The sequence below is a fragment of the Falco punctatus genome (assembly GCF_963210335.1).
Source record: "Falco punctatus genome assembly, chromosome: 6".
Taxonomy (NCBI): domain Eukaryota; kingdom Metazoa; phylum Chordata; class Aves; order Falconiformes; family Falconidae; genus Falco; species Falco punctatus.
Window position 1 is genome coordinate 27,591,718 of NC_137585.1, and position 12,137 is coordinate 27,603,854.

General features: G+C 41.3%; 1 protein-coding gene and 1 long non-coding RNA gene across 3 annotated transcripts in view; one reads left to right on the top strand and one right to left on the bottom strand.

Moving 5' to 3' along the window:
• Positions 1-12,137, top strand: part of CHRM2 (cholinergic receptor muscarinic 2) — a 107,393-nt gene that overhangs the window by 13,089 nt on the left and 82,167 nt on the right. The window lies entirely within an intron of this gene.
• The window catches only part of LOC308065194, a 52,477-nt gene that overhangs the window by 1,585 nt on the left and 38,755 nt on the right, over positions 1-12,137 (bottom strand). Inside the window, exon 1 of the long non-coding RNA XR_013928705.1 lies at positions 1-12,137. This exon is cut by the window's right edge and continues 38,755 nt beyond it. This is a non-coding gene — a long non-coding RNA (uncharacterized lncRNA).

Sequence of the window (12,137 nt, forward strand, 5' to 3'; positions counted from 1 at the left end):
AATATTTTTAACTCTAAGCCAAAATCTTTAACTAGCAAAGCAAAATAAATCTGAAGGAAAATGCGGGTTTGGTTCCATTCCATCTGGAACCTAATTTCTTTCCTTCCTACCCACAAGGCTGTAAAAAACTGCAGCTCTGCTTGGGCTACACTTCAAAGCTATTTTATATACATAAGGATGACTGCAAAATACAGGAAGGAAAGGAAAGACAGGCTGATACCACAAAAATTGGCAATGTATTTTTTTCTGGAAGCAGTGTTTGTGGGTATTAGAAACCACTGGGCAACTTTACAGGTAGGTGATGTAATATTAAGACAGGCCTCAGTGAACAGGAGTTTTTCACTTGACAAATATTTCAATGGCATTCTCCAACTTATTGTGAAAAGAGGACAAGGGAAAGAAGTTAGGTTTGGGGATGCTCACCCTTACTTTGTCAGGGCTGGCTAGGCTGTTTAACAGTTTAGCACTGCCTTTCATTTGTGAGTTATCAGTTGCCATGATCTGTCACCAGGTCTATTATTTTTTTTTTCACTTTTCCCAACCCATTTCATTCATTTGGTGATTTCCTCAACATATTTGGTGATACATACATAAACCAACACATGATATATGTTAGTGTAATAGAAATTCCCTCCCATTATGGCTGGTTTGCACAGATGATGTTGAGACAGATTCACATGCATGAAGATTTATTAGTGGAGTCCCAAGTTGATGGCCTAGATTGTTTCTAACTGTGAAAAAATGGGGAAAACATAAGCCAGGGAGAAATAAAATAAAGGCGAGACAGAAGGGAAAAGGAAAGCTATCCTTGTGGCACTTAGCTGGGAAGAGAAGCAGCCAGGGATTCCAGACCTGTCCTGGGCATCCTCTGCTGTGCAGCAGCTGGTTTCCTCATAGTACTCTGCCCACAGTAACCATACAGTTTCCACCAGGACATGTTCAAACCCTGAGCTGGTTGTCACTGCTTATCATTTGCGGTGACTGGAGCATGTGTTGATCTGTGTTGTGGTTTAACCTGGCAGGCAGCTAAACACCTGCTTGGCTCACCACCCCACCTCCACCCCAGTGGAATGGGCAAGACAACTGGGAAAACTAAAAGTAAAAACTGTAGGCTGAGATAAAGACAGTGTAATAGGACAGAAAAGGAAGGGATGATGATGATAATAATAAATAATTAGAATACGCAAAACAAGTGATGCACAATGCAATTACTCACCCCTTGCTGACCAATGCCCAGCCACTTCCCAAGCAGCGGCCCCCAGCCAGCTTTCCCTCTAGTTTATATGGTGAACACAATGTCATATGGTATGGAATATCCCTTTGGCCAATTTGGATCAGCTGTCCTGGTTGTGTCTTGCTGTGGTGTAACCCCAGCCAGCAACCAAGCACCACGCAGCTGCTCACTCACTGCCCCCTTACCCAGAGGGATGGGGAGGACAATCGGAAAAGAATGTAAAACTTGAGGGTTGAGATAAGAACAGTTTAATAGGTCAAGCAAAAGCTGCACACACACCCAAAGCAAAACAAGGAATTAATTCACTACTTTCCATTGGCAGGCAGGTGTTCAGCCATCACCAGCAAAGCAGGGATTCATCAAGTGTAACGGTTACTCAGGAAGAGTTCCCCCCCTTCCTTCTTCTTCCCCCAGCTTATATACTCAGCATAACATCATATGGTATGAATACCTCTTTGGCTAGTTTGGGCCAGCTGCCCTGGCTGTGTCCCCTCCCAATTTCCCGTGCCCCTCCAGCCCTCTCGCTGGCAGGGCCCAAGGAACTGAAAAGTCCTTGACTTAGTATAAACATCACCCAGCAACAATTAAAACCGTCAGTGTCTTATCAACATTATTCTCACACCAAACCCAAAACACAGCACTGCACCAGCTACTAAGAAGAAAATTAATTCTATCCCAGCAGAAACCAGGACATGTCTCCTCCTAGCTTCTGGTGCCCCCCAGCCTACTTGCTGGTGGGGTGGTGTGAGATGCTGAACAGTCCTTGACTTAGTCTAAACACTGCTTAGCAACAACTAAAACGTCAGTGTGTTATCAACATTATTCTTATCCTAAATCCAAAGCACAGCATTGTACCAGCTAGTAGGAAGAAAATTAACTCTGTCCCACTGAAACCAGGACATCTGGGGCAGGACCTGCATGCCCAGTGCTTGTGTGCACGTTGAACATTATTGTGTTTGCTCTCATAAATCACCAAAAGCCATAACCACAATGTAACAAAAGTGGGGAAAAAAGTCTGATTCTCTCATTGGTGGCAATCACTGCCCATGACAACCCACCTCAGAACTATTGGGGTGTGCAGGTGCAAGGCTGTAAGAATAGCAGCATGAGAATTTACAGAATGGGAACAGTGAGTGGAAAACACTGCCCCAGGGGCTCTGAAAACATTGCCCCAGTGGCCTGTATGGGAGCATGCAGAGCTGTGAGGGAAAGGCAGACTGCAAAGTTGCAGAGAGAAGGCCCTTAGCCACACAAACCAGCAACAGCAGTATTTCCCTAGTATGGGAAGATGTGACAAGGCGACAGAGTGGCACCCTAGAACTGAAATGTGCTGCTGTTCAGGGAGAGGCGCTGGATCTGGCTGCTTCGGGCAAAAGGTGCAGTTTCTGAAGACACTTCTGCTGGAGGCTGTCTGAATCATCTTTTCCTTGGGTGGTCACAGGCTGGCTGGCCCTTTCCTCTCTCAAAGATCTTCCTGCTAGAGACTTGAATAAGTACCAAGCCCTTCTTTTTCCACAATTTAACAGTTGAAGCATCAAGTTTCCCCATGGCAGGTCAGCAGACAAGACCAACTGAGGATATGTTGATTCTGTGTTAAGGATGATAGCATAACAAATGCCTACAGTACAACAGCAAAGGAGAAATGCATCATTTGCATTTTCTGATACATTTTAAATGCTATGTTCAGTTGAGTCAGCTGGGAGGAGCAGAGACTCCTGATTGCATGTCTTAGCAGGTGAAAAGCTCTCAATTCAACTGTTATTCCAGCTTGAGTAGAAGCAACAAAGAAAAAAGTCTTCAGCTCTTTCCTTCAAGGCATGAGGAGGCTGTGGTTGAGCTTGTTTCCTAACCCTCTGGCAGTGTTTGTTAATGCAACACAACAATGAGAACAAGGAGAAAAACACAGGAGAGCTCTCCTGGTTTGTTTGAGGGGTTTATTTTTGTTTGGTTTGTGTGTTTTGTTTTTTTTTAAATTATTTATTACACAATAAAAGCTCCATATCAAGATTTCATTTGTTGCACCTCATTGCTTCACAAACCAAGGAAGAAAACTAAACGCACAACAGCCAGGAAGGAAGGAATTTTTTGCAGCTGAGCACGTAGACAGAAAAGAGCTAATAACTAAGTAAATAGAAATCATTTACTTATTTTGAAAGTCTGTTAAGACCTCTGTGGTCGGGATTACACCAGTTTATTTATTTTTGTTGCACTGGCAAACACCCCATCTCTTCGCCCTACTGTGCTCTGCCACAAAGCCAGTTTCTGCACTGCAGCATTAAGAAGGTAATTATTACCCTTTACTGTGTAATGATTAGTTACTGCACAGGCCACTGTGGATGACTTCTGCAGTCGTCATGCCAACTCTCTCCTCCATCCTGATTTAACCCACTCTGCTGCAACAATCAGCCACAAGTGTGCACGGGGGACATTCTGGCTGTGCACATCCCGTTCTGATTTCACTGCATCCTGGACACTAGAAGAGCACATGGTCTCACCTGGTGTGTATGGGCAAAGGGATTTTAAAGACTGTTACCTCCTGCTTAGCCCGAGCTTCCCTGCCATGATCTGAGAGGATTAATATGTACCCTGAGTGCCAGACCTCTTGCTGCTCTACAGTGAACCCCTCTGGGTGCTTAAAGTGCAGCCTCAGAAGGAACCTAATCCAGTCCTTGTCAGCTGGCAGCACGTTTCCTCTGATACGGGGGCTTGGCAAGCTGGGGCTTGATGGGTGTTTAGGAGAGCTGCATGAAAGGAGGGGGAGAGGTGGTAAACAAAGCTGTATCTTACAGAGAACCCAGATGCACTTATTTACTCTGAGAGAAGCCAAGGTGTTTTTCCAGTTACCTCTCAGAGCTGCTGCTGCTAGGATCTTAAAGTGGCTGTTGGTCCTTTTTGGGGGGACAACTGCTAAACTAGAAAGTGAGATCACTGTCTTTGCTTTAAAGCAATGCAACATGCCAGTGGGGAGAAGGGAGAAGGGCTGCATGTTGTCTGCTCTCCCACTGCTCCTTAAACTCTGATGTGAATTGCACAGTGAGGAAAGTGAGAGCTAGTCTTTGCTTAGATAAGCATTCTCTGAGCAAATTTACAAAATAATGACATAGCTGTTTGCATTCCTGCAGGAAATTATGTACATGAAATTCCAGCTTTGGGTTCAGTCCTCCAGTCCTGTGTGCTGAAGAGTACAGGACCAGACCCTTTGTAGCTAGCTCAGCTCATGAATAGCTGGGATTCGATGCAATACTGATATTTAATGCATTTTTTTCTTCTGATGCTTGCTGAAATTAATACCTACAGCCCCTCAAGGGGAAAAGGAAAAAAAATCTGCAAAAAAATTCCACATTCTCCACAACAAAGCACATCATGTCGTGCAGTTGCTCTTACTCTTATTTATACATAGATGATTGTGCTATCTGCCACACTGTAAAGGATGAATGTCTTAATTGGAGAAATAATCTGAAAATAAAAATAATTCTTTTTTTGATGTTTCTTCAAATCATAGATTTTTCCAACATTGCTCCACATTGTTGTTTGGTTTTTTGTTTTTTTTGTTTTTTTTTTTTTAAATAATCTATCAGTTCTGTAATTAAACATCTAACTGATGGGAGCAATACTTTTCTGAAAAGAAGTGAAAGACATTATTTCATGGAAAGGAGCACTCTGGTAACCAGAGCTGATGGGTGATGAGCAAAGGATGGGGAGAGGAGAGAGGAAAGTTTCTTCAGTCTGCATCCAATGCACTAAAACCCGAGGACTCTCCCATTCAGTTTCTGTCCTTCTTACTACCCTCTCCTCCATACACTTCTCCCTTCTGCCATGCACTTCTCACCACTCTTCAAATAGAGGCAGCCCAGAGAGCTGTCAAATGACATAACGTGCTGTTTAAGTCTTTGAGTCAATAGGTTACATGACCATCTAAGATGCCCCAGTCACACACAGAGTTACTGTTCTGCTTGGTACTGCACATTCACTGCGTGAGAGCATTGCTGCATGAACAGTTTGCAATCTGTCTCTTTCAGGGGGGTTATCTGCTCTAAGGAGGAGAGGACAGGACACAAAATGTTGTCAAGATGTAGGTAAAGAATAGATGCAGGACAAAACCTCACAATTGCCTTATATTTCAGCCTGCCACCTTCCCCACTCAGCCTTGCTCATGTGGTCGGTATAGGCTTGTGCCATCCTCTGGGGTAATGATGAAGAAATTTGTTTGCAAGCAAGTAATCTGATCAGGCTGGTGTGCTGGAGCACAGTGCCAACACAAATGGTTATTATGGGACATAATTAGTGGGCTTCTATACAGGAAAATGGCTGTAAATGATTGATTGCCATTAACCTGAAAGACATGAGAAAATTATTGGCTTTCCAAAAGCCCCAAAGACAGTTGTGTGAAGACGGGCTTTTCTGAGAACAGACATTCACTCTGTCCTGAGTGACTGGTCACTGGTCTCATCAGACAGCTGATGCTCTGCTTTCAGATCACTGAAAATAAAATGACCTATGCTGAACTATCTGTTAATTGTAATTAATTTGTCCACTGGATATTTTCCCCCTATATTTTGAATTGTCCATCTGCAAGTGTGCTGGCTAAGCTTGGCAGTCTGATTAATAGTTTCAATGATCATGTCAAGGCCAAGAGGTTCTTCTAAGTTTTTCATGTTCAAACATTGAGAATTTGGTATTTTTGCATGTGATTGTTCATTTAACTCAAGTGACATGGCTTCCACCTCTAATTTAATGACCTGATATTTAATAAGCAGAAGCTGAAGGTGTTCTAGATGGTGGAACAGACAGATAAGCTGGTCAATAACTGTTCCTTTTTGCTCTAAGAAGGGCTCAAGAGCAGCACAGATGAGAGGACAGATACCAAACCAGAAGAATTTTGAAGAAGAGACAAAAAAAGAGGGGCAGGCTGTTCAGCAGGGGCTGTGTTTATTGCCCCTTTTCCCACATCAGATAATTATTGCAAATCTCTGGTGGCTGACTCCACACCTCAGCTTGTTTTCAATGATGGTTTGCAGCAGGATCTTTTGGTTCAATACCTCTGAACATAATGCTGATATGTTACAGTTTAAGGCAAGAAGGGGTGTTATTTTGTATCATCCACTCATCTTTTTGAAGGGAAAGGTAAGGGCCTTTAAAGAGGCATTAAAGTCAAGCACAGGTCCATGCTGTGAGTATCTTTGGGGCAATGGTGGGCAGCACTGGAAACTGCCTTTGAGGACATTTTTATGGCTTGCATCAGGACTGCCACCACACGGGATAGAAACTGTGCTGCATCAACTCTACCCTGGCAGCAGCACTGGGTTCAGTCCACTCCAGAAGTACAAACCTGGTTACCTGTGTGTGTCCCAAAGGAAAGTGTACCATCCCAAGACAGGCCTGGCTTCTCTGGGAAGCTGATTTCTGTCTCACGGTTTCCTTCACTTCAGCATCTGGCTGCTTCATCATCCCCTTTCTTGAATGCTTTGGACCTGCAAAGCAAGCAAAGGGATTCCAGTCTTACAACTTCTCTGCTAGTTTAGCATTGCCATTTTTTATATCATCTGCTGTCTCCTGCTCATTGTAGGATGCTACTGCTCTTTTATGAACTTAGAGTAGTATATCATTGCTGAAGACACGTCCCAGAAATGTTTGTCATATTGAGTGCTACATACTGTAAGTGACAGTCCCTGGGTCTGGGGATACCAAAATACCAAAGGAATGAAATGGTATTCAGTCTGAGCAAACACTACAAAATCTTTCACAATCTTTCTCACATCTTAGCATCTCTTCTCCCCCACATATGACCTGTTCACACATGCTGAAAGTACAGGGCAGCACATTTGAAAATGTTGCAAGGGATATTTTACTCACTGGCTTTCATGCTGTTAGATGGCACACTACAGACAGTTTCTGAACTAAACAGTGTAAGGTGTTTTTGAGAAGCATTGGTCAGTCGTGAAAACAAGCATCACCTCCAGGTATACTAGTTGTTATGCCTTCTATGATTAAAATTACAGATGGTATCGGTTCTTGTGTGCCTGTTTTGCATTGATTACCAAGTCAGAGTTCAAAAAGGTATCCTTCCATTTAAGAAAGTACTGCTGAGGGATGAGCAAAGTGCATGGTTTTCCCTTGAAGCATGAAATAAATATAAATAACTATATGTCAGCATGTATAATTACTGTACTTTTGGGTAGGGGCATCAGTGATCTCTGCCTACATGGAAAGTCATGTTACAAAAAATGTCTCAGATTCATGAAAGAATGACCAAAAGGAACATGGGAAATGCACAGGGCATCAGGGACCTGTAAATAGACAGTTTCTCAGCTAGCATGGTTAAAAAATTCTATTTGAGATGTCACTTCTAAAGAGTCTGTTCTTGATTTGATGCACTTTGTTAGTAAAGCAGAGCTTATAAAAATTTGTTTCCCTGCATCAGAGTAAACAAAGGCAGAAGGAAAACTAAATGGCTTCTGTCTACTCTCATCTTGATGCCAAGGGGACCAGAACCCAGATGTCCCAACTCTGAATTCAGCACCATGCTCTTAGTATTGGACCATCATTTTACATGGAGCTTTTTTTGGGGGGAAGGTGGGGGAGTAGATAGGGGAGGGATGTATTTCTTCACATCACCCAGGACCAAAGAAAAAATATTATGTATAATTATTACATAGCAAGACAGGCTGAGACGTCACCCATCAGAATAATTTAATCTCTGATATTATTCTGTTCCTACTCACCCTCGTGTCAGCACTGCCTCTGCCTTCACCTAGAATCCTTAACACCTCCCTCCTCTGACAGGAGGTACAATAGCCAGAGCAGTATAAATCAAAGCCTAGAATCAGGAAAATTAGAATAGATTGGAAGTGCCAGTTCCTCAAGAAGGAAAAGAAAGAAACAAGACTGCAGGAGATCAGAAGAGTGATTGCAGCTTCATTACGAGGGCCATTGTGCCATCAGAACAGGTTATTGCCTGTCACAAGTTGTTTTTATTTTCCAGCTCCTGACTGATGCAGAGCTTGATCTGAAATAAATGCCATCTATCCACTTACTTTATAAATCTCCTTGCTGTACTCCCATTTAACGTCCACTGGTCTTCACATTTTTCAAGTGAGATATAATTTTATAGTTGTGGTATCTTTATTGTAAAGCAGCAGGAGAGAGGCTAGGGGCTACATAGGAGATCCTACTGATCCATGCTGAGGTGGGACTGACAGGGCATGAACTCAACCGTGTTAAAAGGCAGGATAACCATGGTGGGACTTCCATGCGGTTGAGTGGTCAAAATACTCTAGTACTGAATTTTCAAAGATCTGTTTCATGAATTTACTTAGCAGTTTAAAAAAACCACCAAAACCCATAAACTTCTTCCCAGCAATTCCATAATATCAAGGTTTTGATAACAGAAGAGTTTCAACAGCATGTTTTTAAGAGTTTCACATTTCAAAAGAGCAGTAAAAAAAACCCACACCTGGAGCAGAAAGTGGTAAAGATGGTCACTGTGTGAATGCTGGCTGTGAATGCTGGCTCTTTCTTTGATAAGAACTTTCACTGAGAGCAGATCTTCATACCGATTTTCTTCTGGGGGAAAAAAAAAATCTCTTTAGGATAAAGATTTTTATTTTAAAACCTATGTGTAAAGCAATAACTGATCTTTATATTAGCAACAGCTAACAGTTGTTAGACCTGCTACTTAACACAGACCACACAGTATACCTGGGGATGTTATTTAGCAGTTGCATTTGGTGATAACTGTAGCAACATTTGCAGTATAGCTCACAAATTCGTGGGAAGGCTTGTTCTCCCTGTACTCTGTAAACAGCAAAGTGCTTTGCGTTATACTTTGTGAGTAGCTGCAGTCTTTAAAGCAGCCTCAGTGTCCTTAACCTGAGGTAGAGTGGGTGTTTTTCTCCCATTGACAGTTTTGAAACTGTCACTCTCACGAGTGGGTCCCTCGGATGTAGGTGGGAGATTTGCATGAGTTTAAGGGAGGACTGCAGGACTGGCCTCCCTAACTGGGAATAAGGAGCTGTCTTTGCATGAGCAGCAGCTGTCTCCCAACAGCGAGGGAGTGATCCAGCTCTGATTTGCCGCCTGTGTGTTATAACTCTGTGGAGGAAGGCTGCTAATGACACGGCACAGGAGTTACTGTTTTTAGAAAATGCAGAATGTAAGTGTACGTGTACAAGCATGAGAAAATCGGCTAGTATTCAGTATCAACCCGCTGTAAAAGCTGGTAATGAACAAACTGGTTAGGTTAGTTATGCATTGGTGCCACTGCACTTCGCTGCAGCTGAAGTTTTGTCCCCTGATCCCATTAATCATGTTTTTAGCACATAGCTAGTCTTGGAAGAGAAAATGTTCACTCCATGTTTTACAATAGGTTTTCGGAGACCAAAATGATCTTATATTGGTACTTTAATGAAGTATCACTACACTGTTGCTTTAATTAACAGGAGGCAACAACAGAAGTAAAAAAAAAAATCATCAAGTTTCTTTCATGTACCTGTTTATCTCCTGACTTGCGTTTTCACTACAGTGGAATTTAAGGGTAAGATTTCAGCTGTGTTTGCTTCTATTGAATGGTCAGATTTAGGCCTAAGGGTTACAATTTTAGTTCGCTTTTTTGACCCTTTCTCTTTATAATCCCTAATTAATAATTAAAACTGTGATCTGACACCAGAGTTGCAAGGAGCTTCAATTTCAGACTCAGTCTTTTTTTAAATGGTCTGCTTCTTTCATTTTCAGTCATTATAGTGTTTATTAATGTATTAAACTTCTTTACTTGTATATGTGTTATAGAACTACCTCTGTCTCTAATGAAAGAAAGTATTTGAGCAGAGGAGCTTTATTTCTTTTAAGATACAGTAATTTCCTATGCATAAGCACTAGAAAACACCTGATAGGAGAGGAAGATAAAAAATAAACAGCTCAAACTGCCAGTAACTGACAATAACTGCCATTTATCTGTATTAAAAAAAAAAGAAGGTAAAAATACAGAAAATCAAGAAAATTATTAATAAATATACTTCTTAAAGACTTCTCAGTTAAATACTTGATTTTCTATTAGCTAAAAATTCTAGCAGAAAATATCTGTTTGGATTAAAAGATCAACAACAACAACAAAAATAACCCCCTAATTGCTTCATCAGAAATTCAAAACAATACATTTTCTCAAGTTTTGGCCAGCTCATTGAAACTGTTTGCTTTTAATTACTTTCATTTTAAAACAAAATTTAAAAACCTTGCTGATCTTTTTTGCTTGATATTGTTGTAAGAGATGACAGTACCAGCTCAGCAGTGTGCAAGGTATACGTGGAGAAATCAAATACAATGACAGATCAAATTAGTGGAGGCAAAGAAGTAGAGAAAAAGGACATAGATGCATTAGAAGATAATGGTAATTTTATAAAGATATATTTGTTACTACTGTAATATAGCCCATGAAATGATAAGACTGTGGCCCAAAGGCTTGGCCTTTTTTTTGAGTAAAATAGAGTACGTGTTTTATTTGACTGAATCCATTTATGTTTGAAATGCCTTGTAGTCTCCTATACAATAGGTAATTTTATCTGGTTTTTTTGTGAACAGGCTACTGTGAGAATTTCTTAGAACAGACTGCATTGATTTGCTACATATACACTTTCTGAACCTGAAAACACTTTTTCATGTTTATCTTTAACAGAAATACTTTTTTGTGCCTTCTGTGGGACTGTTCATGTGTTTGGGCAAAGTGGATATTTACAAGTTTGAAAGTAACCCTTCTTCCATCTTTTCCTGTTAAAAGTGCTGCAAGGTGATCACCTTTCTATCAGTATGACTGTAAAACATAAGTACTTGCACAGGATGAAGTATGGTCGCAGTTGTTTGTGAGTGCCTAACTGTATCAAAGCTTTGACTACAAGGCAATTGCATTGCAGGTTAATTTTCTTCAAATTGTCACCTGTCACTCAGTTTCTTTCACTACATGGAGACTTGGAGGGGGGTGAAGTAGTGTTTTGGGGTTGTTATTTTCTTCCAATAAGTTTTCTGTTTATAGACACCTGCTTATATCCTACTAAATTTTAACAACACGCTCAACTGACAGTCGCAACGGGATTCCTGTGGGTGATGTATTTTAGACAGAGACTAGTGAGTATAGGAGAAAACTGAGCAGTCTGACAAGCCACTGCTTGCACCAAAGCTTGTAGGAGCATGTGGGCAGGCAGGTGTTTGGCAGATGGTGGGACATGCCCACCTCGGTGCAGGCATGAAGATACAAGGAGCACTCGAGGTGTGCAGTGCTGGCAAGTGGAATCTTGACAAATGGTTGGGGAGCCGTGGGACAAAATGAAACTGATTGCTGGCTTACACTGATACCAGCAGGAGCACATGTCTTTGCAAGAGATGAACAGGACAGACTACAGAGCTGGAGGGAATAATGCTGAGACAGCACTTTTTTGGCCAGGCTAAATCCAAAGCCACCCCCATGGGGTGGGTGGGATAAAATCCTATTAATGACATTGCTGGTTTGTGGTTTCTACTATTTCATCAGCTCTGGAATAGAAGGTAAGAGCAAGATGGAAAGGAGAAAGCCTGAAACAATAATCTCTGCTTCTTCAGGAAATAACTCAGTCTTGAAATCTGTTTTCTGTTTGCAGCTGAAAGAAAATCATTATAGGAACCAGAGGAGGTCACACAAACAGATATATATATAAAATTATACCTCCATAAAAGTTATGCAGCTTACACATTTTTTTAAACATGATTCCAAACCAGTTAATTATTCCTCTCTATTCTGAGCTAAAATGAGTAACAGATGCCTTTCTTATTCTTATTGTATGCAAAAATGTATGGGAAAATAAATAAAAACATCAAAATCCTTCCCAATATCTGGCCACAGAGATGAAGGAATGGGTTAAGAAGACAGTTTGAGATAACC